General features: G+C 45.5%; 1 long non-coding RNA gene and 1 pseudogene across 10 annotated transcripts in view; one reads left to right on the top strand and one right to left on the bottom strand.

Annotated features, from left to right (window-relative positions):
• Positions 1-27929, bottom strand: part of LOC102555576 (uncharacterized) — an 82361-nt gene that overhangs the window by 44551 nt on the left and 9881 nt on the right. For 5 of the 10 annotated variants that reach the window (XR_005502440.2, XR_010064889.1, XR_010064886.1 and 2 more), the window contains exons 2-3: positions 16972-17131; positions 16343-16470 (exon numbers count right to left, since the gene is read on the bottom strand). This is a non-coding gene — a long non-coding RNA (uncharacterized LOC102555576). Of the gene's footprint in view, positions 1-14534; positions 15217-16342; positions 16471-16971; positions 17132-22090; positions 22245-27929 lie in introns of those variants that run through there. The other 5 variants (XR_005502436.2, XR_005502437.2, XR_005502435.2 and 2 more) reach the window with 5 other exon arrangements.
• On the top strand, positions 22550-26594 carry LOC134486150 (small ribosomal subunit protein uS17-like; annotated as a pseudogene).

Below are 27929 nucleotides of genomic sequence, written 5' to 3'. Positions count from 1 at the left end.
GATCTGCCTACTTGCTACTCAGGGCAGGGACTCTGCAGGCTGACGGGGTAGGTAGCTAGTTGCCCCAAATCTGAAAAGATGTGGACCACATGGCTGAGTTTCAAGCCCTGGTCTCCTGACTCAAAACCAATTCCCAGGACTTGCCCTTCCCCCCCTAAATATATGTGCCCCAAATTGTCACCAGATCTCAGAAACGCACCAGCTCTGTCTGGGATAAACACCAGCCTCACAGCACACCCAGTCATTACCAGATCGCTGATTCTCGTCTGGGTCTTGTGGCTTCTTGGGTTTTTCTCTGGTGTTTCTCTCCCAAATCTTTCCCCCTTCCCTCTGATTATGCATATGTAAACAGTCAGCATGGTGGCCCACAGGCTGCAATCTCAGTTGCTCATCAGGTGCAGCCAGTTATGCCTCAGGCCTCTGCCAGAGGCCATGCCCAGCTGCTCCAGCTGCCTGTGGCTCTGTCCTCTCTCTTTCTGCCACAGTGCTTATAGAAAGATCTCTCAGAGGGTCCTGAGGGAGGAGACTTGAGGTTCTTCCCTTGGGCAAACAAGGGCTGGGTGGATGACATAATCCCTTTTAAATCTTAGAAAAACAGCCCTGTGGCTCTTGGCTCTCTTGGGCTCTCATTTGGGTTGCCTCACGACACTGGGCAAGAGGCCAGGGAGCCCAAACCCAGCCCAGAGACTCCAGCTCTCCAGGGAGCTCTAGCCTAGGCTGTCTGGTGTGGCCTGTTCCCTTCACACAAAAGCCAGTGAGTCCACACAACCTCACCCCGAGACTGGTTGAGGCTCTCCCTCCATGGCCCACAAAGCCTGAAATTGCTTGACCTCATATTGATGTCCACTTCTTCTCAGCTGTTTTGATACGCGGCTTGACTTGACCCTCTGACACCAGAGAACATATACATCTTGCTCTGGCCTCAGAAAAAAGGCAGGTGAGAGACTAAAGGCTTATTACTCTTGGTCATGTTAAAACCAGTGAAGTGCTTTGAAGACAATATTAGGCAAAACACTAAAGGGTACTGAGCTAACAAAAAGCCCAAGGGAGGAGAAAAAACTCAAAATCTATCAGGAGTGGGATAGATTAACAACACACTGTGCCTAACAGTGGGATACTACTGAGCCACAAGGGTAAGATAAATCTAAGAGACACAGCAAGCATTGTATTAGTTACTGGTACAAAAATACCAGAGACAAACAATGTATGTCAGGAAAGATTTATTTTGGTTCACAGTTTCAGAGGGTCTTAGCCCATTACAATGGGCGAGGTATGGTAAGGAGGTTTAATTTCTGGTGGTGGGAACATGTGGCAAAGGTGTTCATATTGTAGTGGATCAAGAGAGAGGAGGAGTGAGGGAAGGGCATAGGAAAGGAGTAGATAGGGAAGGAGGAGGATGAGTAAGAAAGAGGGAGAGAGAGAGCTGGAGGGGGGAGAGGAAAGAATGTGATGTTTTGCAAGAAATTGGCCCCCAAATAGGGAGTGGCATTATTATGAAGTGTGTCTCAGTCACTTCCTGCTGCCTGCATATCCACATATAGAACTTTCAGCTCCTTCTCCAGCACCGTGTTTTCCTTCACATCACCATGCTTCTTGCCATGATGAACTGTAGTCAATTAAATGTTTTCCTTTATAAGACTTGCCACAGTCATGGTGTCTCTCACAGCAATAAAAACCCTAACTAAGGCACAGGGCCTGGGCCATAAACTTCAAAAACCTGCCTCCAAGCAGTTAGTTCCCACTTCTTAAAAGTTCTAGAACCTCCCCAAATAGCACCACTAGCTTGGGACAGGTGTTCCACACCATGGGGTACAGTTCGCATTCAAACCATAATGATCATCTGTGCAAACGTCAAGCACAGGCAAGAATAACCTCCACCGGCGGAGTCAGAGTAGTACGAGCAAAGAGCCCAGGAGGATGGTGGGGTTCACACAGAGCCATTCTGGAAGAGCTCCTGTGCCCAGAGGGATCACAGTGGGCATAGTGTGCATGTGAAAATACTCCCAGCTCTCAAAAGTCCTGTGGCACACCATGTGAGTGCTACAGTTTGATTAAAAAACAACTTAGAAAGTGCACAAAGGACAGGAAGAGTCAATGGAGGAGAACAGGCTTGGAGAGAAAAGGTGTGGTCAAAGGAAGCCAGGACAGCATTTCAGCCATAGGGCTACAGGACCTCTCAGAGAGCTGATTCTGTGGTGGGAAGATTATGTGGGGCAGGGAGATCTTTAAGGAAACCTCAAGCTCCTAGGGTAAATACAGCGGGGTTTGACTGGGAAAGGAGCATGGTTTGGAGACTGGAAAGTGTCCTGAAGAGGCTGAGTCCCAAAAGGCAACAGCACAGGGTGGGTGTGTCTTTCCTGTGGGGAGGTATGAGACCTGAAAGAGTTGTCTAGATTGATTGTTTCTAGAGTTGTCAACAAGGGATCAATATTGAAAGTGAGAGGAGCACTAGTGCAAGAGTCAGGGAAATCCCAGTTTGGTCATTTGCCAGTTATGTCTGAGAACCCAGAGATAGTTTAGAGAAAGAGTGAACAGGAGTTGCTCCAGACGGGGAATTGTGGGAAAACACAGGTTTCTCAAAGAAAGAACGAACACATTGGCAGAAAATGTGTTCCTAGAAGCAAAGTCCTGGAAAGAGAGTACCAAAAGTAGGTGACAGGAATATGTTAGAGTAATCAGTGGTTCTAAATGTCGTTAACATGGTGAAAGGCTTATGCTTGCAGATTCAAGACACCCAGAAAAACTCAAAGGGAGTCACCTCAGAATTGCATTTACATATATCACAATCAAACTTCCCAAAACATAAGACAAAGGCTTCGCCTTAGAAACAGCAGTGAAAGAGAACCTGAGACGTATAGACATATAGAATTACCATGTAAAGATAGTCATGTTCTCATCAGGAGCTAGGGCATCTGGGAACAATGAAAGCACATATAGACATATGTAGACATATGTACTCTGTGTGTGTGTGTGTGTGTGTGTGTGTGTGTGTGTGTGTGTGTGTGTGTGTGTGTGTATTCCCTCTAGTCTCTAGCCCTTGCAGTCGTTCTATTACCATCTCTATACTTTTGTAATGGTAAAATTTTTTTTGGAAATTGCATGGTGCAATATGTGACCCTTTGAGACTGACTCTCTTTGCTCCCTAGAATTCCCTTTAGATTCCCGCATTGTATACCTATTAGAACATGGCTCCCTTTCATCAATGAATGGTATTTCTTCTGGTTAGCTGTGACTGTCAGCTTGACACAACCTAGAATGGCCCGGGAAGGGAATCTCCCTCCATTAGGAAATTTTCTAGATCAGATTGGACTGTGGTGTGTCTGTGGGAGATATTTTGGATTGCAAATTGATGTAGGAAGGTGAGTCCACTGTGGGTGGCACCAATTCCTGGACAGGTGGTCCTGAGCTATGTAAGAAAACTAGCAGAGGATAAATCTGCTGCCAGCTAACAGGCAGTATCTTCCAGGATTCCTACCACATTTCTTCAGCTGTGAAGTGAGCTTGGTTGGAGGCATTGCCGTTTAGGCTTCTCTTCAAGTTCCTGCCTTGTCTTCTGTCACTGATGGACTGTGATCTGCAATTGTAAGCTGAAAGAAACCCTTTTTGCCTCGACATGTTGTCTTTTGTCAGGGTTATTTATTACATCAAGAGAAATAAAGCTAGAGCAGGACTCCATGGTACAGCTATACCACAGCTGCTTAGTCATCCCTCTGTGACAGAACACAGAGATTCAATTATCACATATCAAGATTTCAGTTATTACATATAAGATGTCTCTCCCATACAAGCTTTTGTATGCTTACATTTCCATTTTCCTGAAGTAAACGCCCAAGAATAAAATTGCTAGGCCATGTGAAAGGTGTATTTTTAGTGTGACAATCTGAATGCTCATACCCCCTGCCCTTGAATTCCTATGTTGAAACCTAATCTTTTGTTTGATCACATTAGAAGATGAGGTCTTGGAAAGTGATGATCAGGAGGTAGAATGATGACAGCCTTATATAAAAGGCTTGGATGCTGCCTGGCTTCATGTACCACAGGAGGTCGTGCCAGATGGTACCATTGTGCAAGCCATGAAATCCCCAAATTGGACAGCCAGATTCCCAAAATACCAGCATTGGATCCGGCTCTCAGAACTGTGGAAGTGAATGTCATTTGTTTAATCTTGGGCTATCTTGTCACAGCATCCTGGAAAGACTAAGACACAGTTCTGGCTGTCCTGGAACTCACTTTGTGGACCAGATTGGTCTCAAACTCAGAGTTCCACCTGTCTCTGCCTCCTGAGGGCTGGGATTTAATGGTGTGCCTCACAGTGTCCAGCTTAGACATTAAAGGCCACCCAGCTGTTCTTTGAAGTGCTGTGAGATCTAGATTCCTACCAGCAGTATCCATTTGGTTTCTTAGCCTCTAGCCCAACATTTGATGTCTATTTTTTAGTTTTCATCTGAGCTGCTCTCATAGGCACGTGGTGATATACAGTGAAGTCCTTAATCTCCATCTCCCTGAGAGGAAATTAAGATTCATGTTTTCTTCTTAAAGTCAGGGCAAATGTTTTCGATTTTTGTAAGCTCCTGTTACTGTTTTATGAAACATGTGTTTGGCCTCAAGTCCAGCCTAGTCCTAAATTCTGGATATTTTCTCTGCTCTTTTTTAAATAAGACTTTTAGAGTCTCACATCAATCTGTGATTCATTTTGAGTTCTTCAAAAAGAATGTATATATGTGTGTAATTTAGAGGTTGTCATATCTATTTCAATCTGTCTTTTGACTTTGTAGATTAGAGATTGTTATGATGAGTCTTTTTGTTACACCTATTCTCTCTCTCTCTCTCTCCCTCTCTCTCTCTCTCTCTCTCTCTCTCTCTCTCTCTCTCTCTCTGTGTGTATGTAATATGTGTGTTCACGTCTGTGTGGGCGCATACAGAGGCCAGAGGAGTAGGCCACAATTCCTGTCCCCATCACTGCTTAACTGCCCGAGACAGAGACCTTCAGCGTGTTTGGGGTAGGCTGATGGCCAGCAAACCTCAGCACTGTTCCTCCTTTCTTGGCCCTCTATACTTCTGGGCTCATAGGCAGGAGCGGACTGACCTGGCTTTGAATAACCTTGCCTTGTTTGTGGTCATAGGAGGAAGAGATTAAACTTTTTACCATTAAGTGTGATAGTCACTGTAAGTTTACTACTTTTTTTTAACATTTATTTATTTATTATGTATATGTCATACAGCTTTCTGCCTGCATGTATGCCTGCCGGCCAGAAGAGGGCACCAGACCTGATTATAGATGGTTGTGAGCCACCATGTGGTTGCTGGGAATTGAACTCAGGACCTCTGGAAGAGCAGACAGTGCTCTTAACCTCTGAGCCATCTCTCCAGCCCACTACATATGTTTATAATCAAACATATATTTCTTTTTAAGAAAACATTTATTTCATTTTAATTGTGTATATACAGGGTGTGTGTGCACACATGAATGCAGTACCCATAGAGGCCCTAGGTATTGGATCGCTTGAAGCTGGAGTTACAACCAGTTGGCAGCTGCGTGATGTGAGTACTTGAAAAGTCGTATGTGCTGTGCTCCTAACCACCGAGCCGCCATCTCTTCAGCTCTTCTATCTCTATTTCTTCTCAATTTCATCTTGAGACAGTGTGCCTTAGGGTTTTACTGCTGTGAACAGACACCATGACCAAGGCAAGTCTTATAAATGACAACATTTAATTGGGTCTGGCTTACAGGTTCAGAGGCTCAGTCCAGTATCAGCAAGGCAGGAACACGGAAGCATCCAGGCCGGCAGGCATGGTGGAAGAGGAGCTGAGAGTTTGACATCTTCAGCTGAAGGCTACTACTAGTGGAAGACTGACTTCCAGGCAACTAGGGTGAGGGTCTTAAGTCCACGCCCACAGTGACACACCCACTCCAACTAATAGGGCCACTGGCTGGGCCAAGCATATACAACCATCACACAGTGTTTTTCTCTGTGTAGCCCTGGCTGTCCTGGCTCTGTAGACCAGGCTAGACTTGAACTCAAAGCTCCTCCTGCCTCTCCAGTGCTGGATTAAAGGCCTGGATGCATGTGGAGACCAGAAGAGAATGTCAGATTCCCTGGAACTTAAGGTACAGATGGCTGTGAGCCACCATGTGGGTGCTGGGAGCTGGACTAGGTCCTCTGTCAAAGCAGCAACACTTGGGGGCTGGGGATTTAGCTCAGTGGTAGAGCGCTTACCTAGGAAGCGCAAGGCCCTGGGTTCGGTCCCCAGCTCCGGAAAAAAAAAAGAACAACAACAACAAAAAAAAGCAGCAACACTCACGTCAGCTGAGCCATCTCTGTAAACCTCAGTTTGTTTCTATAATATTTTCCCCTTCTTGTTGCACTGGGCTTACGTCACTTGGCCTTTTCTAGTTTCTTAAGAACTTAGCTTATTTCTTTTGACAAGTGTCTGTTTTCTAAGGTAAGCGTCAGCAGTGTGAATATCACCTTCCACTCTGGGCTAGAGTATCCCGTGCATTTTGACTGTTGTATTTTGTTTGGTTAATTTGGTTTTATTCCCTTCAATGTTTCCTTTTTTGGACTGAGCATTACTTATGGTGTGTTGTTTAGTCTCAAAGTGTTTGAGGCTACCCCTGCTGCATTTCACTGTCTGATGTCCAGTGGGGTTCGACTGTGGTCAGAGTAGATGTCTTGCTTTGTTTCAATTCCTTTGCTGTGCTGAGGTCTGTTTTATTATCCAACCCATGATGTGTAGATGGACCATGGAACATATATGTGCAAAGAACAGTTCTCTGGTGGTTTGGGATGGCTCTGGATGACAGTGGGTGAAACTGGCCATTCATGTGAGGCGTGAGTTGTAAACAGACTTGTTAAAGGCTTTCTCCACCAATGGAATAAGCCAATTCAGGCCAAATGTAATGTATAAAAGCAGTTTTGTTTGGGGACAGCTCTTGGGCAGGTTCACTGGTCTCAAAAATTGAGGCCAGGGAGATCACAATGAAAACAGGGAGAAGGAGGAGGGGATAGAGAGAGGGAGCGGGGACCTTTTATCCACAGCACACACCTGGGGTACCTGGCAGGGGCAGATGCTGATGTAAGCAGTTGCTAGGTCCCTGAGAGTAGACCAAGTGAAACTGCCTGTATATTAACAGGGTTAGTGTTAGGGGTCCTGGGTTTGAAGCCTAACATCGTGAGCTCCACTTCTCTGAAGTGACAGGCTGAAGGTGACCGTACGTGGACAGCTGTAGTGCTGGGATGTCTTGAGTAAAGTGGGACACTGGGCCCTCAATAATAGGGTGTTAGCGGGGCCAGGGGTAGGGAATTTGCCAGACTCTTAGGACCTGCTGTCCTGAGGGGCTCCCAAACGTAAGCCTGACAGCTGTGGAGCTCAATGTGGAGCTTAGCAGAATGCTGGGTTGGTACCTGAGGTCAACACTGCCTTCAGCACCTTCGCCATACCCACAGGGTGTTCTGTCCCTGGCTAGTCAGACAGGAGGAAGCTCAGGCACCGAGGTAGGAGGCTATCCTGAGGCTCCACCCTTCCAGATGCTGCATTAGCATTTTAATAGGGGCTTTCTGAGCTGCATCCCCAGGGGTCACAGTGCCCCAGGCTGCAGCCGAGCAGGTGCTTCCAGCCGGGAGATCCCCAGCCAGTATCCCTGCAGAGAGGCTTCCTGCTGCCTCGGGATGGAATCGGGTGTAGGGCGGAGCAGGAGCAGGAGGATAGCCTCCTAGGAACGGGAGATAGATGGGCTGGGAAAACGGAAACAGGTTAATTCATTCTCCTTCCTGGATGAATAACCATATCTGCCCCGAAACAGAGCAAGTTCCTGGGGTGTGACTGTGTTAATTGCCAGCCTGGTAGGGAGGAGGAAGGACCGGACATGGGATGGGGATGCTAAGTGAAGGAGAGTGGGTTAGAGCCCGGGCTTTCTTTGTGAGAAGAATGTGATAGGGCCGTTATGGCCGCAGGGATAGAGCCGTGCTGAGCAGGCTCTTCTCCCTGCTCAAACTCCAATCCCACACCTGAAACCCAGCATCCTGTTACCTCACTGCCTAGAGGCCCTTGGTATTCTCTTACAGGCCTCAGTGATTATCTCTAAGATCTGCTCCTGGCTTGAGAGGAGCCCGGTCTGGACCTCACCATTGCCAAGGGCACTCTCCCTCTTGCGCCTGCGTTCTGCCTCCCAGCACTTCCCGGGGGGTAGTGCTTGCTCCCTGGCCCCGGAACCCGGTCTATGGTATGTCCACTTCCCCTGTTCACGCACTCTGGAGTTCTTCCAGCGAGTGCCGCTCAGGCTTTAGAAGAGGCGGTGAAGAGAATCTCTCCCCGGATGGCCGTGCACTCCCCTGTGGTCCCTGCACCTTCCCAGCTCCTGAGGGCACTTCCTCTTATTTTCTCCTGTCCTCAGATGACCTCACTCTCTTCAGCGAAAGGTGCTCTCTGCTGCAGCCTCCGGCACTATTCAGGCCTCCACATAATCTGCATAACCGGCCTCCCCTGGTTCCCGCAAAATCTAGATTCCAGATCACTTCTGCCTCTTAAGCTTCCCCAGTGTGCAATCAGCCCCTCTCAGAAAAGGTGTATTCTAGGAGGGGAGGAAAAAAGTTCCCGAAAGCCATGCTTAGAAGTGACTGCGTTTAAAACAACAACAACAACAACAACAACAACAACAACAACAACAACAACAACAACAACAACAACAGCAGCCCAGTGTTCTTAAAAACCACCTTTCTGAAACCAAATCCTGCAGGTTACCAAGTCCCAGCCTCTCTCTCTGCTGCCTATTCTCGAGATGCACAATGACATGATCCTAATAGATTTCTGTTCAGGATTCTATCTTTTCTCTGGTTAGGCCTTAGTAGAAATATTTCATTTGGGGGATTCTCTACCCTGTATTTTTCTTTTTTAATTAGATTTTTCGCATATGGTTCTCATTTCTAAGTGCTGACTTCTCTTCCATTGTCTTGTATCAAAGTTTTGACAATTCGTGAGGCTTCTCTGACTTTAGCCTCTGCTTTGCAGAAAAGATGGCTTTGTCTCGCAAGGGTCATCTTAACCACCGTCTGTATCTACTCGTGTTTCCCAGGAGAGGTTTGGCAGTCAGCCAAGTCAACGGTTTTTTTTTCTTTGCAGTGTTAATTTTCACATATTCATGACAATCTCCCCAATAACAAAAAAAAAAAAAATCCCGAAGTGGGAGCACTTGTCCAATTTAGAGCCCTGTCTTTCAAATTACAATTGACAGTAAAGGCAGTGGAGGGAAACCCAGCCACTAGTGCACATGTGCAAGCGCGTGCGCACGCACACACATATATTAATAATTTCACGCACTCAGGAAGTCCTTCGCTCTCTAAATAAAGAAACCCTCATAAGGTTGACATGGCCAAGAGCAGAGTGGCTAGTGAAAATACACCTAACACCAGCGATCGAAATGAAACTGATTGTAAGGTCTAAAAAAAAAAAAACCACCCAGGGGGAAATCTGAAGGCTTGTGGGAACCAGAGGACAAACATGATGGCGGTTGTTAAAGTAATTAACACAAACAACTTTTGGGTAAATTCCAGGGAGTCCTCACCAGGGAAACTGATCCTTTAACGAATCGGTTTCCAGTAAATTCTTTTCAAGCTGAGTGGCTGGCTCCAGGGGAATGAATGGTGATCCACTAGTTGGCAAACCCAGCCATTTCTTTAAAGTTCGTGTTTCCTGGGTCTTCGCCCCTATGGAGCAACAGGTACTAAAGTTGTTAAGGCCACACCTCCTTCCTCCTACAGCCAGCTGGGCTGGTCCTCCTCACAGTCAAGTGGAAATGGACACTCAGCTACCCCTGTGCTTACGCACTCTCTCCTAGTGTAACTCTCTGGCTATTGGACCTAGACTGTTGTCCTTAAAAACCTCTTGTCCTGAACGCTGGACCTCTCAGTTATGCTGCAATGTCTCCTAGATGTCCAAAGTTTAGCATGCTCAACACTGAACTTCTCTTTGTTTCCTTTAATGTCCCCCACGGTCAAAGCCAAGGAACCATTTTAAACCGTCTTTTCCCCACGATCACCAAATGCAAGCTACAGAGCAGCTCCTCTCCGCTCCCTCCACCAGCTGCTGCATCCTTCTACCTGGTAGCTCCTGCTGGAGACCAAGGACTTAGTGCTTCTTTTGGGTGAGACCACTGCCCTTGGCCTGCCTGTTTTTAAGCTATTCTCAGCACAGCTTCCCAGCAGGAAGTTCTGTGCTTCCTTCCCTGGAGTTCTGTGCTCAGCTGACTGGATCCTCATGGTACTGTGGCCACAGGATATCTGAGAGCTTGGAAGACAGGCCAAATCTAACCTGGCTTTACTGGCCCCCTTCTAGTACATGGTGAGCATTTGTCAAAGGAACCCCTGAGCTCATGGCATCCCAGTGTTGATCTTGACAGTGAGTTGTTAGAGAACCCCCTGCCCCCATAGGAAAAACCCAGGAAGAGACACAACGTGACCAGACAACTTTGGAAAGCTAAGGTGAACCATACAGCATTTCCCCTTAGCTAGATTCACTTCCATTCTTTTGCCTCGCCATGACTGTGTTCCAGAGTGCTGTCTCCCTGACCTACTGTGTTTGGACAGAATGAAGGTGCCACACATATGGGCAGATTGTGTGTACAAATTGAGTTCAGCTCTGCCTCAGGCTGGTGGCTCATTTTGGAGGTGCTGGGTCCTCACCTTCTGTCTCATCACACTTCAATCATAGAAACTCTGGCCCTGGCTTGGCTAACCTTCTTAGCACCGTGAAGCCAGGCATGTGACATGGTGGCAGTTGGAAAAGTCACATGATTTAGAGCCTTGTGGGGTCATGCCTGCAGGCCTTGAGGAGTCTCGATGCTAAGCCACTCCTTCAACAGCAGTGATCTGTGTCCAAAGACACAGCCTGGCTGGTCAGACTCCTTTCCAGCCCATTGTCTATTGGGTACTCCAGGTACAGGTGATGTCACCAAGAGGGCAGCCAAGCAGGAGGTGGCATCTGGTGCCCAAGTCCAGCCTAACAGGCCAACTCCTGTTGGCAAGAGAGAGAAATGGCTAATTGACCATGACAGGACCAAGCCCTTGCCAAATGATCTCTGAGGAAAGAGAAAACTACTTGAAAATAAAATTAATCAGCTTCTATATAGCACAGCATGCTGAGCTTACTGCTTAGTGGGCATGAACTTGCAAATAATATATATAATAAACGAACAATAACTCATGGGCCAAGAAGACGGCTCAGTCCACAGAGAACTTGCCTGGTAAGTTTGACACACAGGATTCACGTGAGAGACAGGCATGGGCTTGGAGAAGTATGCCATAAAGTGCTGGCCCCGTATGAGTGAGGACAGGAGCTTCTGTGCCCAGAACCCAAGCAAAAGCCACCTATACTCCCAGACCTCAGGAGGCAGAGATAATGTCTGAGGCAAGGTGTCTGGCTATCCTAGCTAGAACTGGGAGCTCCAGGTTGAGATTCCGACTCAATAAATAGGCTGGAGAAATCTGATGTCAACTTTGGGTTTTCACATGCACACAGATACATGTGTTCTCACATGCAAACATGGATCCTTCTCTTTATTTCTCTGTCTCTCTCTGTCTCACACACACACACACACACACACACACACACACACACACACACACCAAAGATGCTGTTATGTGCCCAGCACTAGGGAGGCATAGACAGACAGGTGGCTCCCAGGCCCGTCAGTCTCGCCTACTTGGAGAATTTCAGGCTAGCGTCTCAAGATGAAAGTGAACGGTGTCTGAAGAACAACATTGGAAGTAACCTCTGGCCTCTGCATTTACACTGTGCAAGCACAGAAACATGTGAGCAATGCACACACACACAACCGCCCCCACACACACATCCATGCTCTCACATACATGTACAGAAACTAAGGGGAAAATGCCAGAATACTTAGCTGGCACAGCACCATGGTGACATAACTGGTCTGTGGGAAATTGGTCATGTGCACCTTAGTCAGCTAACTAAATTATCAATTAGCTGAGCATGGTGGCACACACCTTTAATACCAGCACGAGGGAAGCAGAGGCAGGTAGATTCCTATGAGTTTAAGGTCAGCCAGATCTACATATTGAGTTTTAGGCTAGCTAAACTTACACGAAGAGACTCTGTCTCAAGAAAAAAAAAAAGTAAAAAAAAAAAAAAAGAATATATAAAAAAAAATTAAGGGGTTGGGGATTTGGCTCAGTGGTAGAGCGCTTGCCTAGGAAGCGCAAGGTCCTGGGTTCGATCCCCAGCCCCGGAAAATAAAAAAAGAAAAGAATATATAAAAAAAGAAAAAAAAAGTGTGTGCTTGTGGGGGGGTGGGATGGGGGGCACTGAAGATATTAGTCGTGTTTGGGCCTTTAATGAGTGTTTTCTTGCCGGTTCCAAATTGAGCCTATGGATATGGTAAAAGTGCCATCATTGTCCATTGCTCCTGACAATACACCCTTGTATACGTCCCACAGAGGGCAGTTCACCTCTCAACAAAGAAGCTAATCCAGGATGTAGAGGAAGGGCTCTTTGGAGTGCTCAATGGCCTTTCAATTGGCTGGTATGGCGTTCAGGTGTGGTTCGTTATAAACATTATGGTTATTGTTCATTTCATGATCTGTACCAAGAGTGCACAATATTGTCCGTGTGTAAGGATGGCATGTGAATGAAGTAACTTTCACAAAGAAGGGAGCCAAGGAGATGGGGTGTGGTAAGTCCTACACAAGTCCTAGACATGAGAAGGGAGAGTTTTCTTCCCATTCAAGCTGATAACACTTTGGTTGTCGCTGGGTTGGGGGGTGAAGAGAGAATCATTTTGTTATTGTGTGTCTGTCTCTGTCTGTTTGTTTTTTAAATGTAGCATAATCTACTTACAAAAACTAGTTCTTGAGATGTGAGGGGTTCTAGGTAAAGCTAAAACGGATGGCTGATAATACACCTCAACGAGACTAGAAGGAGATGGATGGGGTTTGCTTTGGTTTGGACAGAGCCAGGGTGGGGGCTGGGCACAGAGCAAGAGACCCCGGCTGCCCAGGGTTCTCTCACGCAGAAGGACCATGGAAAGAGCAGCTAATCTACACTGAGAAAACCTGGGGACCCTTACCTAGGCCTTTCTGGGAAGGCTTCTGGCTCCGAAAGGAGCAATATCTGAATGAAAATTGTCAAGGAACCACGAGGACCATCTACCCACTCCCCCTACATGTTACCCACCACCAAGACAGTCATGACATCATGTCTGAAGAAGCACCAAGACCCTTGGAAAAAAAAAAGAAACCCAGGAGGAGAAAGTCCAGGAGGTTATAGCTCTGAGGACCTTGGTGCTGAGGACATGTTTGTAGTTCTCCATTGGGTGGGAAGTTAGGGCATAGCTCTGGGGATGTCCTCAGGGTCCTCAGAGCACAGGCCAGAGTTGAAAAAAATCACTGGGATTCAGGGTGTGCAAAGAGTCTGGAACATCAGCACTTAGTTCTGTGTAGTAAGAACTGAACAATTGGGTGGGTGGATGAATACCAAGCATTAGGGATAGGGCAGTGATAGGGATTCCTGTTGGATCTGGTATTATCCAGTCATCGCTCTGGGTTGGCAAGTCACTGTAACTAACTTAGAAACATTCATAATCCCATCTTTGGATACATTTGCTACTGTTGGACTTGATGGTTACACTATCAGAGAGAGGAGCCTTGTGTGTGGGAAAGAGGCCTAAGCCAGAGTTTGGTTTTGCAGTAGGCAGCCCATCACCTCTCACCACACGTACGCCCTCCTCCTTGGGCTTTTAGTAATCTGTTAGGGCCAATAAATACAAAATCAGAAAACAACAGGTTTGCCCTGAGCACAGTGGTGCTTCATGGGGCCAAGGGAGAAGAGTCAGTTTTCATGTGAGAAACCGTTCTGGATGTAAACCAGGTAGGAGCAAATCTCATGTAACGTTAAGTACAGAAAAGAAAACGTAGGGAAGCCAGCGGGCCCTCCTCATGCCTGGGCTTTGCTTACATTTGCACTGGGGTGGATGAGCCCACTCAGGGTTTATTTGCAAATGAGCAAAGAGGAACCTAAAACACTTGGATCACACACATCCCCATTTTAATCAGTTCTGTGTTCTTATTACCGGAAATTAAGGTAACAAGATTGCCTTTATTACAAACACCTACAAACAGAGAAATTCAGTTATCTAATTATTTATCTTCTAGCCAGATCACCCTTTGATTCTATTTATATTCTCTCACATTCTTGCACTTCATCTCAGACTCGAGGCTTCTGAAGCTCATAGAATCCTGGAAGTCACTCGTGCTTCCTTGGGTCGAATTAAAACATAAAGCTATAATGAAGTCATTCATGTGCACTCAAGCTTTACATACACCGTACAGATCAATGGGGGCAAGTTGGGAAGGCGAACCCCAGCATCAGAGAAATGGGAGACGGGAAATGCACTGCAGATCTCAGGCATACATTAGTCAAATGATTGCAGCGGATGACTGGAAACATATCACAGGACTTGTGCACAGACTATTCAAAATGATTGCAAAAGAATTGAAATAAATCACAAAACACACGCATAGATTATTCAAAATAACCGCTGTACAGTTTCATCACAAAAACCATCTTTTACATTTGCATTATCAGCAGCAAAGGACAGTGTACAGCTTAGGCCTAAGTCGACTGCCCTACTTTCTCTCCAGGGTCCAATTCTCAGAAGGATCTAATTACAATACAGGTAGAAAGAGCAGACGTATCTGAATGGTCCATGTTTTCTTCAAACTGATTTCCGGGAAGACTCCCCCCCATCAATATAATCTATTTATCTTTGCTATAGAATCATTCTGTACCAACAGCAATGTCTGGACCCTTCTCCTGGGAAAGGCACTTTGACCCTCCCTCATAAGTCCTCACTTCTGTTCTCCGCCCACTCTTCCTCCAGTGGTGGAGATGATTTTCTTTCCTGGTCAAGGAGACGACGGAAGCTTCATGGCACTATGGTTGAAGGTCAGCTTTGTTAGATCTTTTGCTAACATTTCTGGTTATGGGATTTTGGAATCATTGGAGGATACTTGTCCGTAGGACGCCTGAGGAGATCCTGGGTTCAAACTTGGGTCAAATATCTTTGATGGCTCCAAAAGTTAGCTCCAAACAAAATTGCTTATTCCTGGGAAATCCAGCTGGCAGAGCAGAGAGGAGCTGACATGTGAGTGTTTTCTCCATCTTAGAAGAGAAATTGGATGACTAAGGACAAGGATCTTCCTGACAGATTGAGGTCTTGGTCAGCTTGGCTCTGCTGAGTCACTCTGCTAAAGAGTCCCCCCCAACCCCACCCCCGCAAGTGGCCCAGCTGCCACCTGCCCCAAGAGGTGCTGATGGCCAGCTGATCCCAACCACAACTTCGGCTCTCACTACTTGGATAGTTAGTAGTTTCTGCTGCTGCATTTGTTCTGTTCTTAGGTTAAAAGCATAATATGAATACAAAATTCTGTACTGGGTAAATGTTCCTATGTAACTTCACATCAAAATTAAAATTAGCATGATCATATAACCACACCTTCTAAGCAACTATTCTATTTTTAGAATGTTTCTTGTAGAATGTTCAAGAAAAAAAGGAAGTTGCAGAATAATAGGTATTCTATAATACTGGTTCTGTTAACATCCCCCGCCCCCCAGTAACTAACGAACCACCAAGAGCTGTCTTCACGAGGCTACTCATATGAGGAATCCTTCTTTTGAAGATTTATCTTCATGTTTACTTACGTGTCTGCGTGTGGGTAAAAGCATGTTAGGACAGGTGCCTGGGAGGCCAGGAGAAGGGTCAAATTCCCAGAGCTGGAATTACAGGTGCTGTCAGTTACTTGACATGTGTCAAGAACTCAGCTCATCTGGAAGAGTAGCAAGGGCTCTTAGCCGCTCAGCCATCTCTCCCAGGGGAATAATTTTTTCATTTATTTTTCTTTTCTCTAGTGAGTGATCATTTTATTATATGTTTATATTACTTTTGCAATCAAAATGTCAAATTTTACAGGTGAACAGGCACCAGGGAAGTGTAAGACTGGGAGAGTTGTCCAGTGATAAACCGTCTCCCTAACTTAGCTATCTTCTTGTTCTTTGTGATTTTTCCTCATTTCCACCTTGTCTTGGGCTCACTTTGTAGATGAGGGAAATGTTGAGCCTCTGCTCCTCAGAGACTGCATATGTTTTTCACTGAAAATGTCCAAATATAAAAACCCATCAAGAAAGCATAACATTCTTATCATGAGTACCTATAATTGTCCATTTTCTTCCCAGAGCCCCCACATTCTGCCCCTGCTCAGTAGCTACAGAGTAGATGGGAGCTTGCCTTGACTGATGTGAGAAGACCTGCTCCCCGTCCCTCACTCACATGCATTGTGGGGAGAGCTTCTTCACGGAGCGTCCAGATAAAAAATGGAGGGAAGACCATCCCACCTTCTGCTGTCTTGCCTCTAAGTTCATTTGCCCCTGTGCTGCTGCCCCCGCTGATTCCTTTGCCTGTAGTAGAACCAAGGTTTCAGATTAGGGACCAGCATCTCTCCAGGAACCTTCTGAAGCATCCAACCTTGTGGGCTTAGCAGCTACCACAATTTTATGCCTATAAGCAACCCTAATTAAACTCACTGGGACACAAAAGATGAGGAGGAGGACAAGGTAGAAGGAGAAAGAGAAATAGGAGTAGGAGGACCTGGAGGAGGAGGCCATGAAAGTTGTTTGGGAAGAGGGGATCAGTGGGGTTAGAGGTACAGGAAATAGCATGGGATAGACATGATCAAAACATATTATATACATGTCTGTACTCTCATAATGAAATCCATTGTTATATATGATTAATACACCCTAAAAAGTTACCTATGCAAAAAGCACTTGTCATGTAAGGAAACGGGGCAAAAGTGAACAAGAAAGGCAACAGATGGTAACAATGGTAGTCATTAGTATGAGATATGCTGAAGACCCTTGTAAAATCGAATATACCCTATTAAATTGAATTTTTCTTACCTTTCTTTGTTCTGCGGGCATGTATGAATGTGTATGGGCATACAAGTGTCACTGCGCACGTGGAGGTCACCCCACAATGTCCTGGAGTTGGTTCTTTCCTTCCAAGTCATGAGCTTGCAGTGAGCTATGGGGCAGCGGGCTGTGCCACCAGACAGAAGACCTGGTAAGGTAGCAGCAAAGTTCAGAACCCCAATAAAACTCAGAATTGGGAAGGGCAGGAGTGTGAACTAGCTTTTGACCAGATTTCCTGTCCTGGGGCATGTGATCATGACACCCCACTAAGAGGATCATGATAGCTGGTCATATAGCATAGAGCCTAGAGTTCTTCATGCTAATGAGATATCTAGGGGGCCCTGGGTGTTTAGCCAATGAGATCCCTTCGTGGGCATCCCTTCCTGCAAAAGGTATTTAGTCTCTGGTTCACCCTGAGTAAGTCATATGCATCCTCATGAATGAATAAAGCCATTTGGACAAACAAGGACAGTCTCCTTCATCAAGGACCATCATGGTAGGGGCCGTGGCAGGGGTGGAGGGAGCGCTTCATCACATAGAGCCATGCCTAAGTCTTCTGTAGAGGGCCACCTTGCAACCCCTTTGCACCCTTGGCATTCACTCTGATCTAGCTGGATTCCCCCAACCTGGGTTCATTGCAGGCCGGCAATCCATTCCCAACTTCTCAAGGTCTTCAGAAGTGTCTGGGTACACAGGAGGATGGAAGCCCCCATTCTCAACTCTTCACAGTTCCCAGCAGTCTCTGGGTGCACAGGAGTTTGAGAATCACAGCCTGCCCCAACCCCTGCTCTTTCTCACCAGGAGAAACATGGGCTGGGACCCCTATCTTTGCCTCCCCTGAGCCCATGAGCCTGGCTCCCAAGCGGTGAGAAAGAAACATAGCATAGCGCCTCTGTGTTTTGCCTCTCTGAGCAGAATATAGGCAACATTCTGGTACCCCAGCTATGCAGACCCACAGTAAGGACCTTCACCCAACTGAGCCACCTCCCAGGCCCTTGGATGTACTCTTGAAACAAAATATTAAGACAAATATCATGAGCATAAGAACATAAGGTAAAAAGTTAGAAAACTAAAAAATATAATACCTAAAATGAAAACTCAATAGATGGGCTAAGTTTGCAGACAAAAAAAGAAGCAAGGTTAGATAATTAGGAACTCTGAAGACTAGGAAATGAACTGTCTGAGAGATCTGTGGGCAATAAAAGACGTGGTGTTCATAAGATTAGAGTCTCAGCAGAGAGTAGAGAAAGAGGAGCAGTGGAAGGCAACTGATCTTTGCAGACTTTTGGCAACAGGCATAAAGCTGTGATTCCTAAACAGAAATGGTAACACAAATCCCCCAGAGAAAGAAGCCACACCCAGACAGATCACAGTCACATTTCTGAAAATTGAAAGACAAACCCTTGAAAGTAGGTGTTGATCAACAATACCTAACTCATACAGATGAAGCCAGGGAGAGATAGGCACTTTCCCCAAATACTGACAGAAGAAGAAAAAAAGGTTTTCTCTTCAAAGTCCATGCCTGGCAACACTGTTCTTGCTCTTTCAGGTAGATTCTGCCTCTGTTTTTCCCTTTAGTGTACCTTGTAACTTATTCTTGGTAGGAACATGAGATCTGAAATAAAGGGGTTGCAGTAAATAGGTCTCTAATGATATGGTGGGAGATGTGTGTGGCGGGTCCTGCAGCTGTGCACTATGAACTATACACATGCAGGTCCATTTATAATTTGTTTATCTTTATTTACTTTGTGTGTATGTGACGTGTGCATATAGAAACATACATGTGGGTTCATGCCATGACATGTGTATGAAGGTCAGAGGACAACTCTCAAGAGTCAGTTCTCTCCTTCTGCCCTGTGGGTTCAATTTTCAGAACCCAGTCAATGTAAGTCACGACATAAATAGCAAAATTAAGAACCACATGGCCATCTTAATAGATACAAAAACAGTCATTTGACAAAACCTAACATCCCTTTTTGGTTAAAATGATTAGAGAACCAGTTCTAGAAGACCATGTGCTTGTCCTGTTTAAGAGCAACTGTGAAAATAACCACAGTTTGTACTATCATGGTAAAAGACAGAATTTCCTCATGTTGAGACAGAAACCAGGGCAACCACCTCTGCTCAGCCTGGTGCTAAGAATGCTAACTAGCACAGTAAGCCACAAAAAAGAAATATAAGTTTTGTACTGTGGACAGTCCTTCTCTATAAAAACCCTTAGGAATGTGAAAGTAAAATGCCAGACCTTGGAAGTGGATTTAGCAATGCCCCAAGACATTATCTCTACATAATATCAGATATTACGACCTGACCTATGCATAGTGGCAGCAGACTGTGCAGTACTTAGGAATAAATCTGACAGACGTGTGCTGGGTAGCTGTTTCCTCCACATTCAAACATTCCCTCCTGGAATGGGGGAGAGGAGGCTTTCAAAACTCACAGGAGGGCTGGAGGGATGGCTCAGTGGTTAAGAGCATTGACTGCTCTTCCAGAGGTCCTGAGTTCAAATCCCAGCAACCACATGGTGGCTCATAACCATCTGTAATGAGATCTCATGCCCTCTTCTGGTGTCTGAAGACAGCTACAGTGTACTTCTATATAATAAATAAATCTTTAAAAAAAAAACTCACAGGAAAATACTAAGAACACGCATCGTTCACTTTTTCAGTGTTAAGTCTGACACTATAAATCTTTAAAGATAAGAGAGATGAAAATGTAGGAACATCTGTGGAGATAGTTCAGTGGTAAGCGTCTGCTGACTTTAAGTCCCCAGAGCCAGGCCTGGCTGTGTGTGTGTCTGCAGCTCCAGCACTGGGGGGCAGTGACCAATAGATGCTAGGGGTTAGTTCCCTGGACAGCCTGGCTGAAACGGTTAACCTCCCATTTGGTGATAGACAACTGTCTCAAGGCAAGAAGGCAGAATGTGATGGAGAAAGACACCCAGTGTCTTCCTCTGACCTTTACATGTGTGTGCATGGGCACACATGCCTACAAGCTCAAACTCATCCAATGTGCGTGCACGCGCGCACACACACACACACGTTTTGACTTTGCGTTAAGCAAAGAGTTTTAAGATATGACCCCAAAACACACAATCTAGAAATACACTGATATAATTGGACCTTTCCAAATTTAAAACTTGTGTTCTTTGAAAAGTTTTGGATGGATACAAAAGACAAGCTATATAGAGTGGGAGAAAAAAAATGTCACACTAATATTTTTCAATTTTTAAATTGTTTAACTTTTATTTTATGCATATGGGTGTTTTGCATATATATGTATATATACATATACATGTATGTGTGAGTGTGTGTGTGTGTGTGTGTGTGTGTGTGTGTGTGCCTCTTTGCCTGGTGCCTGTGGAGGCCAGAGTAGAGCATTAGAACCTCTGGAACTGGAGTTACAGACAGCTGTAGGTGCTGGGAATCAAATCCAGGTCCTCTGGAAGAGCATACTCTTAACCTCTGACCTCTCCATCCCTAATACACACATATCTTAGACTTATATCCAGAAAATGTTTTAAAATCGTAAAAGCTCAACGAGAAGAAAATAGCCCATCCGAGAATATGGTGGCCATCTGGAGAGCTATTTCCACAGCCGTGCAAACAGAAGCATCACTAGTCATGAAGGGAATGTAGACTGCGGTCACTGTGCAAAACCATCACATACACTTTGGAATGGCTTCCGTGAGGAAGACAGACACTACCAAGTGCAGGAGACGTAAAGGAACTAGAATTCTCACCCTCTGCTGCTGTGACTGTAAACTTCTACAAACATTTCCAAAGACAGTTCAGAGTATGTTAAAAAGTTAAATATGTCCGACTGCATCACTTGCCCCAGACTTTCGTTTCCAAGAGAAAAGGAACTAAGCATTCACAAAATATCTGGGGCTCAAATCATGGGAGCTTTGTCAGAGCCCCAAACTGAAAGTCACCTGTGTGCTCAGCATGTGATATGATGGGGCACAGCCCTACTTCTCAGCCAGAGAGAAGGAGGGAAAGATAAATGACTGATAAAAAAAAATTGGACAAACTATCAAAGGAATTCTGGTGAATGAAAGAAGTCAAGGGAAAGGCCGATGTTATATATTTGCATTATATAAAGCTACAGAGATGAAAATCCACAGTGATATAGAATGGGTATAAACGGACTGGGGGTAAGGATGTCACAAGGAACGTTCCGGGAGTGATTTGGGGGTGGTTTTACAAACATATGTACACATGAAAACTTGTTCTTTAATATAAATGTGTGCAGTGTTTTAAAACATTTTATTTATTCAATTTCTCACATATAGGCAGTGTATCTCGCTCCTCCCACAACTCCCCACTCTCACTGCCGCCACATGTCCTCCTCCGATTCTCATGGACTCTCATATTCTCATGGTCTCTTTTTATGTCCAGACACTGGAATGAAGTTGTTGAAATAACAACATACAAGTGAGGCGGTGGGGAGGGTTGCAGGGTCCTAAGACTTTCTCACCCTTAAGTCCTTATACTGGCCTTTGAACAAGTGCACACAACCAGATGGTTACTGCGAGCTGGGCACCTCTGCAACATGGAGCAAACCCCGTGTGGGAGGGTCCAGGGTAGTCAGGTAGAAACCACCCGATGAAGTTCATCTTCACCCCACCCTCCTCCAGTCTGGGCTGTCTGTCGCCTTCAGTTGCCAGTTAACCCAAGCTGGGGCTTTTCTCTTTGGTTTGGAGAATCTGACTCTGCCTGGGTTGAGTGAAGTGTTTGTGGTGGTTCACATACAGGGAAAGTACCCCGTGTTGACCCAAGCTGCAGGCCCCTGAGGCACTGCACCAACTCCTGGGCTGTTAAGAAAAACAAATCCTGTGGCAAACATTTAACACCTTTAAATTTTGTTTTTCCTCTCCCTCCAACCCCCTTCTCTCCAGGGTCTCAAGTAGCCCAGGCTTGAGTTCCTGCTCTCTGAATTTCACCTCTCAAGTCCTCGGATGACAGATCTGCATCACCAAGCCCTATTTTTGTGCATTCCCAACAGCTCTATCCATTTGGATTTGCTAACACTGAAAGACTATGATGTCATCAACACCTTGCATGGCTGCCCTTCCTTTTTCTGCCTCTGAGAATAGACATCTCACCTCTGCTCCTGAGAAGGGACCCTGAAACAGATATTCTCACGAAGTCCACTAAGGTGACTTCACCTGCACACAGCCATGTGAAATAGCAATCCATTTCCAGTCAAATCATCTTGTGCCTTTGAAAAGCCTCTTCTAGAATGAACCAACCACGTTACTGAGGGAGAAAGGTGCAAGATATCAGTAGGGCGGTTTCCAGATTCTCCATCAACTCCCACACGTGTAATAAGAGATAACAAGAGTTTTTACATATACATGACTGTAAAACCGTCTTCACATCACTCCTAGGATATTCCTCATGTAAATACAGCATATTCATAAGTGAAACTCTTAAAATAAATAAAAAGTTTAAAATGTAATTACAACTTTCAAGATGAAATAGATAAATGAAAGTTCAAATGTCGAGTAGTGAATAAGGGAGCTGGGAGTGTCTACCTTGCCTTTTCTCAGGCTGCTGGGAAGATGGCGGACTCTCAGATAGAGAGTGCTTACCAAGAGCTGCCTACGATCTTTCAAAACAAGAAGCATGTTTTGCTGGGAGAAACCATCAAGGAAAAACTCCCTTGGTTCTACAAAAACATTGGTCTACGCTTCAAGACACCCAAGGAGGCCGTTGAGGGCACCTACATAGACAAGAAATGCCCCTTCCTGGTAATTTCTCCGAGGTCAGATCCTGTCTGGTGTTGTGACGAACATGAAGATGCAGAGGACCATTGTCATCCGCTGGGACTATCTCCATTACATCAAAAAGTACAACTGCTTTGAGAGGTGTCGCAAGAACATGTCTGTGCACCTGTCCCTCTGTTTCAGAGATGTCCGGATCAGCGACATTGTCACTGTTAGAGAGTGCAGGCTGTCTATTCAAGGTCGCCACAGCTGCTGGCACCAAGAGGCAGTTTCAGAAGTTCTAAGGGGACTCTAGCCCTAGAACAAATCAAGTTATTTTCCAACTTAAATAAACGTTCAAATGTCACAGCTCTTGGGAAGCCACATGGGTACAGAATCAAAGCCATCCTAACTTTGAGTGGGCGTTATGCTTTGCATATCAAATGTCCCCACAAGGTCATGTATTCGTCCCCCAATGGCAGGGTTATTTGTGGAGGTGATGGAATCATGAAGTAGACCTTAGAGGTGCGTGCCTTGGAAACACATACCTGCTTGCTGGCCCCTTCCTGTTTCTTTTTCTGCTTCTTGGCCACCATGGCATGAACAACCTTCTCTACCACAAGCTCCCACACTATGATACCTTGTTTCTGTCTAGCTTCAGGCCCGAAGCAACAGGGCCAACCCGCCACAGACAGAACTGTCTGAAGCTGTGAGCCCAAATAAATCCTCCTATCTTGTTTCCCTCGACTCCGCCACACTCATGAAAAGGTAACTAAGAAGATGTAGGAGCAAGATGATGGTTGGAAGGGGGTCCCTAAGACATCCCGATTGTAAGGAATTTGGAGACTGGGGCTTCAGAGATTTTGGAAATGTAAAGATAGTCCATCGATGCTCTTCCATTCATTCATTCATTCATTCATTCATTTTTGGTAGGTTCTATGATTTCAGGCTTTAGTAAGGAGGCCGTGGGAATCTCTAGAGAAACCAAACATGTATATATGTGAAGAAGTGTATTTGGTTTGTGTGACTATGGAGTCTGATAATTTTAAAATCTTCAGGGAGAGCTGGATGGTTGGATCCAGGAAGAACCAATGCTATACTGCATGCCTGGCATTAGAGCCCACTGCTGGTTCGGGACAGTGCCTGACCATGCTTCCTATCTAGTTTGTGTCTATGTAATTTACACAAAAGTCTTGTTAAGAGTTCCACGGCCCGCTGGGTGTGCTGGAGTGGCCTTAGAGCTGGAGGTAGGATTAAAAAGTCACATCTCTAGGGAGATGTCTCCGTGGTTTAGGGTGCTAAATGCTCTTCCAGAGGACCTGGTTTCAATTCTCAGCACCCACATGGCAGCTCATACTGTCTGTAACTCCAAGACCTGACACCCTCACACAGATATACATGTAGGCAAAACACCAATGTACATTAGAAGAAAGAAAAAAGAAAGAGAGGATTTTCACAACTAGCCTGAGATAATGAGACCTTGTCTCAAACAAAACAACCATTAAAAAGAGAAAACTGGGGCTGGAGAGACGGCTCAGCGGTTAAGAGCACTGACTGCTCTTCCAGAGGTCCTGAGTTCAAATCCCAGCAACCACATGGTGGCTCACAACCATCTGTAATGGGATCCGATGCCCTCTCCTGGTGTCTGAAGATAGCAACAGTGTATCCACATACATGGAATAAATAAATCCTTAAAAAGAGAAAGAGAGAGAGAGAGAGAGAGAGAGAGAGAGGAAAAGAACTGCCCACCCTCAAAGCCACTTTTTGACACTATCAGAAGTTCTATTAGTTTTTCTAGAAACATAACCATATAAATAAAAAAGTAGTGTTACCTACTTGAAATTATTCAAGTTAACTTTTGATATTTTGCCTGATCAAAGATCTGAAAATTTTGTATTAGATATCATTTAAATTATCTTGTTTTCTTCCATCATAATGGGAAGAATTAGTATCTTTTTGATATCAAGTTGATATTTGTTTTAAGGATTTATTTATTTTTAATTGTGTTTAGCTGTGTGTTTATCTTTGTGAGTATGGGCACACATGAATGGTGGTGCCCGCCGGGGCCTGTGCCCTGGAGTTGAAGTCACAAAAGGAAAAACCATCACACAGTCCTATCCACACACCTGCCCAGATGGGCAAGGAGGTCCACCAAGTGTTAGAAAGTTCATGAAAGCCAGTAGCTCTCTTCCTGCTCAGAGGAACTCAATAGATAGCACAGCCCTTGGGGGAAGTGCCTGGTATTTTCTAATAAAAACAAATATCAATCTTGGTTTCTATTGCTGTGATAAAACACCCTGAAAGAAGACAAGAGGGGAGGCTTTAGCTCACAGGTCTGGGACCCATCCTGCAGGGGTCAAGGTGGCTCACATGGCATCCACAGTTAGGAGCAAAAGGAGTGGATACATGCTCAGCTCGCTTTCCCCTCTACGAACAGTCTAGGACCCAAACCCAGAAAATAGTATTGCCTTTGTTCATGGTGGACTACCTTACTTCAATTAACAGAACTGAGGAAATCCTTTCTAGTAATGCTATACCAGGTTTAAACGACCCAGAGACTCGCTTTTTTTGGTGACTCCCAATTGTATTTGGTTGACAATTCTGTAACTGTCATAATCTTCAATTCACACCAGCAACTCCACTCTGAGGTATTATTGAGGGCAGGAGGCTATGAACATCCACAAAAATACTCTTGTTTTATTGGTGACAGAAAATCCAGGATTTAAGAAATGTGAGACATAGCCCAAATTGAGGGATAGCCCTGTATGCAATGTGAAACAAGGAACTAGAAATAGAGAAACTTGAATGTCTCTCTAGAATGTTCCACTGAGCAAAAGAAATCAGACACAAAAAGGCTGCTCTACGCTCCCCAGTTTCGTTATTATAAAGTTCAAGAACAAGACAAACTAACCTATGACAGACGCCAGAGGTGGGGGGCGAGGGGCAGCTGGAAGGAGTGAGGAGGGAGTATGTTGCTTAGGGATGAAGGATTCTAAATGGTTGCCCAGGAAATTAGACAAATAATATATGTGCCGTTCAGTGGAGGTAACCTGTGTTTCATTTTTGAAAATTACAGAGCAAAGCCAAGGAGCCCTGCTTTGTCCCCTCTGCCTGGATGAGGGTACACTGATCTAGATGACTGTCTCTTAACCTGTGGGTCGAGACCCCCTGAGCATATTCGCCACAGACATTTACATTACAATTCATAACAATAGTTAAATTATGGTTATGAAGTAGCAATGAAAATAATTTTATGGTTAGCAGGTCACCATAATATGAGGAACTGTATTAAAGGGTCACAGCATTAGGAAGGCTGAGGCTGCTATGAGAGAAAGAATTAATTACTCACGGTCCTAAAGTCAGTTTGGAATAGAAGCTTGGCTGCCCTTGCTGTCAGTAACAGCAACTTGGCCTCTCTCTGTTCTCCTAGGTAGCCTATCCTGGCCCCAGCTTACTAGAGAGAAGGGCTGTCTGTAGAAGTCCTGGAGGGTCCTCTAACCTTCTCACTGTGGTCTGCACAGCACTGATCATACCTTTCTGAAACACAGAGCAACCCACCACAGTGCGGGGCTTCTATGGTGGTGCACCTGCCCAGACCAATATTCCTTTCCAGTCTTCCCCAGCAAAGCCGGCAAGGGGTCAGTGATGGGAACGATTCTCACTTCCTGGGCAGCTCTGGCCCAGGCATCCCCTCGCTTGTCTGAGCTGTTTTCTGCTCTGTGACCTGGAGCCACATCTCTTCCTCATTCGCTCTGCCCCTCTCTCCACTTCTACTTTACTTTCCTGGCCACATTTTGAGCCTCAACATGACATTCCTGATTTCAGAATGAGACCCTCTCCCAAGTTATCTCCCACCCCCACACCAAAGACAGTTGTCAGCCACAGGGCAGGGAGTAGCTAACCCTTGGCTGTGAGTTCTACCTTCAGCAGTAGGGAAAAGACAGGGTTAAAAAAAACAGTCCAAACTGGGTGGAGATGGCTCAGTGGTAAAGAGCACAGACTGCTCTTCCAGAGGACCTGAATTTGATTCCCAGCACCCACACAGCATCTCACAAGCCATCTGTAACTCCAGTTACAGATCCACGAGATCTACAGGATCTAGTGCCTTCTCTGAGGGCCACAGACATGGACACGGCAGACATACATGCAGGCAAAGCACACATACACATACAAATTGAAATGAAAACCAAATCTAAGCTCTGCCTAGAGAGAAGTTATACATGGTAAATGCATGTACCCATTTCACAGACAGGCAACTGGAGAGAAGTTACACATGGTAAATGCATGTACCCATTTCACGGACAGGCAACTAGGGCTTGAACTCAGCTACTGCCACCATAGTAGGACCTTCAGTCAGACCAGCTGCTTGTGACAGATCAGGACACGTGAAGGGAAGAGCCACAGAAGGCTGTCTGTGAACCGCTTTCACAGAGTCAGACCAAGGCCAGAGAGGTCTTTCTCATTTTAAGACAAACAGTCCTGATCTGGGTTTTCTGCCCTTCCCTGTTCCCTTCCTTTAACAACACTCCCTTCGATGGCAGGTGGGGTTTTTGTATTTTTTTGTTTTTGTTTTTTCCTTTTTCCTGTATTAGTCAGGGTTCTCTAAATCACAGAACTTATGGAATGTCTCTATATATTAAGGGAATTTATTGGAATGACTTATGGTCTGCAGTCCAACTAGCCCAACAATGGGCAGCTGTGAATGGGAAGTCCAAGAGTCTAGTAGTTGCTCAGTCCCATGAGGCTGAGTGCCTCAGCTGGACTTCTGTAGAAGCTGGAATCCTGAAGATGACGTTTCCAACAGATGTGCTGGCAAACACGTGCAAGCAGGTGGAGGGGGAAAAAAGCCCTCCTTCTTCCATTGTCCTTATGTAGGCCTTCCACAGAAGGTATGGCCCAGATTGAATGTGCATACCATCACGCCTGGTCCTAAGCTTTTCTTTACTTGGAATTGAGACAATCTGACCCAGGTTGGCCTTGAACTCAGAGATCTGCTTGCCTCTGTCTCCTGGGATTAAAGGTGTTTATCACTTTGCCTGGGGCTAAGCTTTTCATAGCCACTATACCTCAAGATCCGTATCAAAAAGCCTGTGTCTTCCAGCCTCAAGATCTGGATCACAGGTGTGGCCTCCATTTCTGGATTGTAGTTCATTCCACACACGATGGGGTTGACAACTGGGAATGGCCATCACAACAATGATGCTGATTCAGGCTCACTTTAAAGACGAAAGTAGAC

This window comes from Rattus norvegicus, chromosome 3 (genome assembly GCF_036323735.1).
Source record: "Rattus norvegicus strain BN/NHsdMcwi chromosome 3, GRCr8, whole genome shotgun sequence".
Classification (NCBI taxonomy): domain Eukaryota; kingdom Metazoa; phylum Chordata; class Mammalia; order Rodentia; family Muridae; genus Rattus; species Rattus norvegicus.
The sequence above is the reverse complement of the archived record's forward strand: the minus strand, read 5'-3'. Positions and strand labels throughout refer to the sequence as shown.